Source organism: Herpailurus yagouaroundi, unplaced genomic scaffold, assembly GCF_014898765.1.
Source record: "Herpailurus yagouaroundi ecotype Mexico unplaced genomic scaffold, PumYag 217, whole genome shotgun sequence".
NCBI classification, from domain to species: domain Eukaryota; kingdom Metazoa; phylum Chordata; class Mammalia; order Carnivora; family Felidae; genus Herpailurus; species Herpailurus yagouaroundi.
The window spans coordinates 6,100,805-6,107,692 of NW_024412448.1; positions in this window are offsets into that span (position 1 = coordinate 6,100,805).

Below are 6,888 nucleotides of genomic sequence, written 5' to 3' on the forward strand. Positions count from 1 at the left end.
GCGCAGCACTCCGTCCCGTCTTAGAGCTGAGTACCCAGGGGGGGGTCACCGGAGGGACGGCCTGCGCCCCCCCCCCCCCCCCAGCAGGGACAGCACTACTCTGAGCAGGCGTGTGCACGTCTGTGTGCAGAGATGTTCTCATCCCGTGGGGAGGCTCCTATGGTATTGCAGGAATTGCCGGACTGTTTTCCGGGCTGCACAGCTTCCGCGCCCGCAGGCCCCGGGGGCCCCCACCGCCGTCCTCCCTCCCGGTGCGCGCTGGCTTATAACAAAAGAGCGGCTGCTCCGGGTCGACCGGCTGAGGTCCGTGTCAGGACAGGGCTGCTCAGGGGCTCAGGGAGGGGCGGGTGGTGGAGGCTGGGCCACTGCCTTGCAACCAAAGGGAGCCCGGGCTTCCTACTTGAAGTTCTGTCCCAGGAACCTGGACTTCCCCACCTGGTCACGTGTATGGGGGGCGACGCCTCCGGCAGGCCCTTCGGGAGACAGGTGGTTTCCTGGCCGTCGTCACTATGGACCCTCCTGGTTCTGTAGCATCTTGGGTCTATGGATCGTCTGAGCCCTTTTTGGCCAGTTCCCTCTGTTTCCGAGAAGACGTTGACCAGGTCCCTCCGTGCCCCTGTCCCTGGGAAGACAATGACCAGGGCCTCCGTCCCCTGACACAGGGAAGTCTCTGACCAGGCATGTCCCTGAGCCTGGCTGCCTTCAGATCAGGCTGGGCGGCTGCACGGCAGTCCCACAGGCTGAGGTTTTCCAACAGCTCCCAGGAGGGAGGAAGCCCAGCAGCTGAGGGCCTTCTCTGTGAATCCACATCACCTGGAGCAGAAGAGCTTTGGACAGCCCCCTCAGCTCAGGCCAAGGGGGTTCGGTGACCCAGCCCAGGCTGCCTCCACAGGCTCTGGGGCCCATCTGCTTGTCTGGCCAGTTTCTGGGGACGAAGGGGACTGTGTCCTTTCAGGGGGATGTTGGTGATTGCCAGTTGAAACATGACATTTTCCCCCTCTCCGGGGGAGTTTAATCTAGAGAGAAGGCTGCTGCCTTGGGAGCCTCCTGTGTGAGCCTCCTGCTTGAGCAGGCATTCTGGGTGAGGCCCCCAGGCTCCTGGCTGCTGCAGGCGAGGCAGAACCAGGGAGGGACACTGCGCATCAGGCCCCACCCCCACCCCGTGGGCCCTCAAGCAAAAGAGACAGAGGCACAGACACAGGGAGGGAGGGGCCCAGGCCATCTGCCAGAGGGAGCAGAATGCAGCCAGCAGGGTCTGGACCCGAAGACCTGAGCCTGGATGGGGTGGGCTTGTGGTGCCCGCGGGTGTGGGGTTCGGCCCCGGGGGCCACGGGTGAATGAGCTGGGGTTGCAAACTTGGCCACAGTCAATGCAGCTTCTCTGCTGATCCCTGGGTGTGCAGGAGCCTCTGGTCACACTTCAGGCTGCTTGTCTCAGGGTCACAAGTGCCCCCAGAAAGCTCCAGACCTATCCAGGGGCCAACGACCCCAGAGAAAGAGAGGCATGGACGTGGGGAGGCCTGAGCACCCAAATGCTGTGACAACCAGGCAGACATTCCATGGGCGCCAGGCCCAGTGTCCTGTTCAGAGAGTGGGGTCTGGAGGGGCCCAGCGACCTCGGGGAATGGGACAAGAGGCCAACAGGGTCAGCCTGGGGTCAGGAGGCTCCTGGGAGCTGAGTAAAACCACAGGGGAACAGCTCTGAAGGGGTCCCTGGGGGCCAGGAGCCCAGGATGCTCCAGGTGCACCTGAGAAGGCATCTAGGAGCCACAGCATCCCTCCCCTGGGCAGCCCCAGGGCAGCGGAGTGTGCCGGTCCAGCCAGAAACCCCGGCCTGGGTGACCAGTTGTCCTGGTCTGCCCAGCACAGAGGAACGTCCCAGGAGTCGGGGTTCCTGATGATGAGACCCAGCCCCCACACAGGACCGACCCCCACTTGGTGTCAGGGAAGTGGCGGAACGCGGTGGGTGGCAGCCGCCTCATTGGGTGGCCCCGGAACCAGGGAACGACTCCCAGCTGCCCGCAGAGAGCAGGGAGTCCACAGAGAGAGCAGGGGGCCCGGAGAGAGCCTGAGCGGTTGCCCGGCTCCCTGGGCTGAGCAAGGGGAACTGCAAGGACAGAGGCCCTGGCCCTGGGGTCCCCGGGAGAAGACGAGCTCTGGGGGGCCAGATTTGTATCCTGATGCCTCCTGAGCCCCCCTGCCACCTGCAGCTCTGACCCCTGATCCTTGCCTGCTGAATGTCCCCGGAACCTCACAGACTTGGGCCTACCTCTGGCTGGGGCCCCCACACGTGCCCCCAGCACCTCACAGACAGCGGCCCGCTCACACCAGAGCCGGGGGGGCAGTGTGGACGCCTCAGGAGCAGGCCTGGGGAAGAGAGCCAGGAAATCAGGGATGCTCAGCCCTGGGTGCTGGGGCCTTCTGAGCTTGGCCTCCACGTGCCCCATAATGACCAGAGCCTGGCCCGCTCTCAGGCCTGGGTGGCCAAACCCACCGGCCTTCATCCTATCGCTTTCCCTCGATGGCTCGGAATCTGGGTGTCCTTCCCCTGCGGCCAGTGCCCCCAGGGCCCCGCCAGCCTGCACCGGAGGCCCTGCCTCTGCTTGTCCTTGGGGACAGAGGAAGCTGGTTCCAGACACAGAGCAGGGGACCACCCAAGCTGTGCATGGAGCCGATTCACACAAAACCAGGGGGAGGGAGGGGCACAGGCCATCACTCTATGTCAGTGTCAAGGTCCACTCTGAACCCATCAGACCAAACCAAGATCCTGAAGCCTGGAGGCCTCACTGGGGGGCAACCTCCTTCCTGGGCAGGGGGGCCCATGGGAGACGAGGAAGAGGAAGAGGAGGCAGGGAGGAGAAAGGGGATGGAGGGGGAGTGGCAGGTGCTCTGAGGCCACAGCACTGGCTTCCATGAGCCGGGAGGACCCCAGCCTGGGCCCAGCCTGACCTCCAGACCAGTGGGGTCAGCAGTGGAGACAGGAGGAATGTTGAACTGTCTGGTGAGCACATGAAGACTGAGGTACACTCAGGGTGATGATGAGGTCCCTGGGCACTTAAATGCTATCCACTCAGCACCTTGACCTGCAAATGAAGACACAAACCGCCAAGGTCAGCCTGGGCCTGTGGCAACATCGAGCGTACTGTCGTGCCAGCTCGAAAAGCACTATCGCCCTGCCTCGGTCACCTCACCACTGCCCAGACCACTCCCACCCTGCTGTCCACCACAGGCTGCTTTGGGCTGCTCCTGGGCCTCTAGAAGCTTCCAGGACACTTTGCCGTGTTGGTTTTCCTTCTGGATGTGCTGACCCATCACCTGCCCTGATTGCCCATCCTGGAGGCAGGGTCTCTGTTCATGCTGAGCTCAGGGTGTCTGTGCTCTGGGGCCACAGGGTTTGGGACAGAACTGGAAAAACATCCCTCTGCAGTTCACCTAGAAACATGGTGACAGCAGTCAGGAAGGTGGAGAACAAAGGTGTCAGTATGATTTCCTCCAAGGCATTAAAACGTCCTCTGAGGCTATAACCAGTCTAACAGGGTGGCCTGAGCTCAGAAGTGAAAGAGCCCCGAGCTCAGGGTCACCCAGGAAATGAGGCGTCCAACACAGGATGGAGGTAAGGTCCACCGGGACCGGGAGAACATGGGCTGGGGCCCCAAGGAAAGTAAATTCAGGTGGAATTTTACGTGCAAATGTGAATCATAAAAGCATCTAAAAATGAAGAGAAAAATACTGTGAATATATTTCTAGAGTCAGGAATGGCAAGGCTTTTGTAAGCATGACGTAGACCCAGAACCCAAGGAAAAGACAGATGGATTCAATTACATAGGTCATTTAAAATTCTGATGCAGAAAAATACATTTAAGGGTCAAGCAGAAATGATATCCTCAAGCACAAAGTGGCATGACTCATCAAGAGGCAGGTAGGCGTTTGTAACTCACGCTCTGATAACCCCACTTTCAGGATTTTATCCGAAATCCAAAAGCCCGATGTAGATAAAGATGCTCATTTCGGTGTTGCTGAAAGTCAAAGACCCCACGGAATGTACCACGGTTTTAAGTAGAGATGACATGGCATTGAGGTGAGAAGGTTGTGGTCTCGGAGAGTAGCAGTGACATCACTGAGTAGACCAAAGGCAGGATGGCGGGGAGAACAAGAGTGAGACCGTCTAATGTAATCCCAGGTCTTCCCTCAAACAAACAGGAGCGTGCGTGTGGGTGTGTGAGCACACGTGCGCCCATTTTCGTAAAAGCTTGGCACAGATGCTTGAGAAAACCAACAGTGTTATCCCATGACCCAGGACAGGGACCCGGCGGCCGAGCCGCCCCACCCCTGTCCCGATGGGGCCCGGCCGCCCCAGAGTGCGGACCCTCCTGCCGTGGGCCCCAGAAGCCATGTCCTCGCCCTCCTTTTCACAGGTTTCGCCGCTTCTCGGACTGCTCACAGAGGAGATCCGTCAGCTGGCCCGGCCTCCATGCCGCGGTCATCGCTACTTTCTGCCGCCGAGGAGCACTGTGATGGAGGGACGGCCACCTGTTACCTCGGGCGGGCCCGTGCATCCAGTCTCGGGCCACGACAGACCATGCTGCTTCCGTCTCCCTGAGAAACTCCCAGACACACGATTGCTGGGCGGTGCATCACCAGCAGCTACCAGTGGTCCTGTGTCTGTGCCCCACCGGGACTGACTGTTTTTTGGGTGCATGTGGGGAAGGTACTAGAATCTCTGTGAAGCACGTCTGCCCGCAGATTGAATGTTTCATGAATTTGGACTTTGGTCTGCGGGGCTGGCTTGAACCTGGGTTAAGGGGGGGCCGGGGCGGGAGAGGACCTTGTAGGTGGGGGCTCACGCCCCCCCCCCCGGAACAATGACTGGCTGGGATGGGGTGCTCATTAGGAGCGAGGTCGAATGCCAGGCCTCAGGGCTCTTCCCTGCCCTGTCTCATCCCCCGGCATCCCTCCCCAGGCCCCCCGCCCCGGGCCCCACTCAGCTCCTGGAGCAAATACGGGGAGGGGACAGTATCCCAGGCAGGCTGTGGGCCCCTGCGAACAGGACAGTGGAGGGTCCGGCACCCTCCAGTGAGGAATGAATAAATGAATGAACTATGTTCCTTGACTGGGGACCTGCTGCCCTTCCTTATTTCACTGTCTTCTGTCTTCCAGGAGGCAGTGGAGGGGGCTGGTGGGAGCTGGGGAAGAAACCAGAAGCTGGGAGATTTCACAGCCAAGCAGAGTTTTCGCTTCCCAGGAGGTGGCGGGCAGGCGTCCGGGCTCCAGAGCCCAGTGGGGATGATGGGCTTACCAGGCACAGGCACATTCCTGCCCCTCGGTCTCCAGACGGCTCGGTTTGGCAGGGACTGGCTGCCGATCACCTCCGTGGCCGGGCCACAGGGCCTGGTGGGGCTTTTTCAGGCGCTCCCGGCCCCCAGAGGCCGGCCTGCGGGATTCCCACCATGCCACCTCCCAAGGGTCCCAGTGCGAAGGGCAGGAAGAGCCAGCCTGGCCCAGGGAGCGTCACCCACGGAGTCCGTGTCACCGGGAGGCACGCCCAGGGCTGCTGCACTTTGGAGGTTCTTTATCAACAAGAAAGTCACACTTCAAAGTGCCTCCCTGTGTTCCTCGTCTTTCCAGGAACTCATTCTTTGGGAAGCGAGCTGCACCTAAACCAGCAGGCACCACTGTTCACCTGCCCTGGCAGCTCTCTGCTGTTGGAGACCATGCTCAGCTAACGGACCCTCGCGGGGGTGGGGGAGGGGGAGTGACAGTGCTCGTGGGGTGCCGCGTGTGGCCCTGTCTGGGAGGGCATCCTGAGCGGCTCTCAGAGGCCTGAACTCACGGGATTCAACACCTGTGCACACCCAGCTGACAGGTGTTCCTGATCTGCGTCAGGTAAAGAGCCGGCCTTGGGAGACAGGACGCGGGGGCTCCTTTGTCCCCTGGAGAGAGCACCCAAAGAGCACCCCCAGCTGTGGGGCCACCGTCCCCCAACCCCCACCAGGCATGAGAAGGGAGGGGAGCGCAGCTAGCAGAAGCTGGGAGCCCTCATCCCCGTGCAGGGGGAGGCAGGGGTGGCCAGAGTCCAGCCTGGGCCTCCGACACCCACAAACCACCAAACCAGGAATCCAAGAGCCCCAGTGCCAGGGCACATTTTTCCACCGGAATTCCAGACAGATGACGCGCAAGCAGGAAGCGATGCTGCCAGCGGCCCACAGCCAGGAGCCCAGACTTGCTTCTTCCAGACCGGCCGGTGCCCGGCCCCACATGGGGGGCGAGGGGCCAGTCCTCCCGGAACCGGCCCAGGCCCCAGAGGGGAGCCCCATGCCCTGAGCTGCCCAGGGCATGCCCCCAGGCTGGACAGCTCTGACCTGCCCCCTTCTCCCCACCCCCGGCCGGATGCTGACTGGGGTCAGAGCAGGTGGGTGGCTTCAGGCAGTCCGTGGCCTGGGGAACTCTTGTCTAGCGGGTCCGGCCCCGCCCTGCCCTCCCTCCATGTGTGTACTTCCTGGTCCCCAGGGCCGCCCCCTCAGCGAGCACACCACTGCTCCCCCTTTTCATCAAGTTTTTATCCCTCTTTCACACCTGAGAAACCCGGACGTGGGGGTTGCCAGGCCACGTGGGGCCCAGGTGGGGGTTGAGCCAGGAACACCTGCCCCTCAGCCCCTCTTTGCCCTCTGTGGGCCTCAGGCCCCCTGCCGCAGGACAGAAAGCCCAGAGCCTGTGTCTCACCCCACAGCTATGTGTCAGCCTGATATCCCGAGGCTGCCTTGAGCCAAGGGGCTTGGGGCCAAGTGAGAGCTGGGCCTGGGGCCTGACTGGGGGGGGGGGGGGGGGGCGCCTCCGTTCCTGCCCTCTCCCTACCAAAGCACCCCCCCTTCCTGTTCTGCGCCCTCCCTCC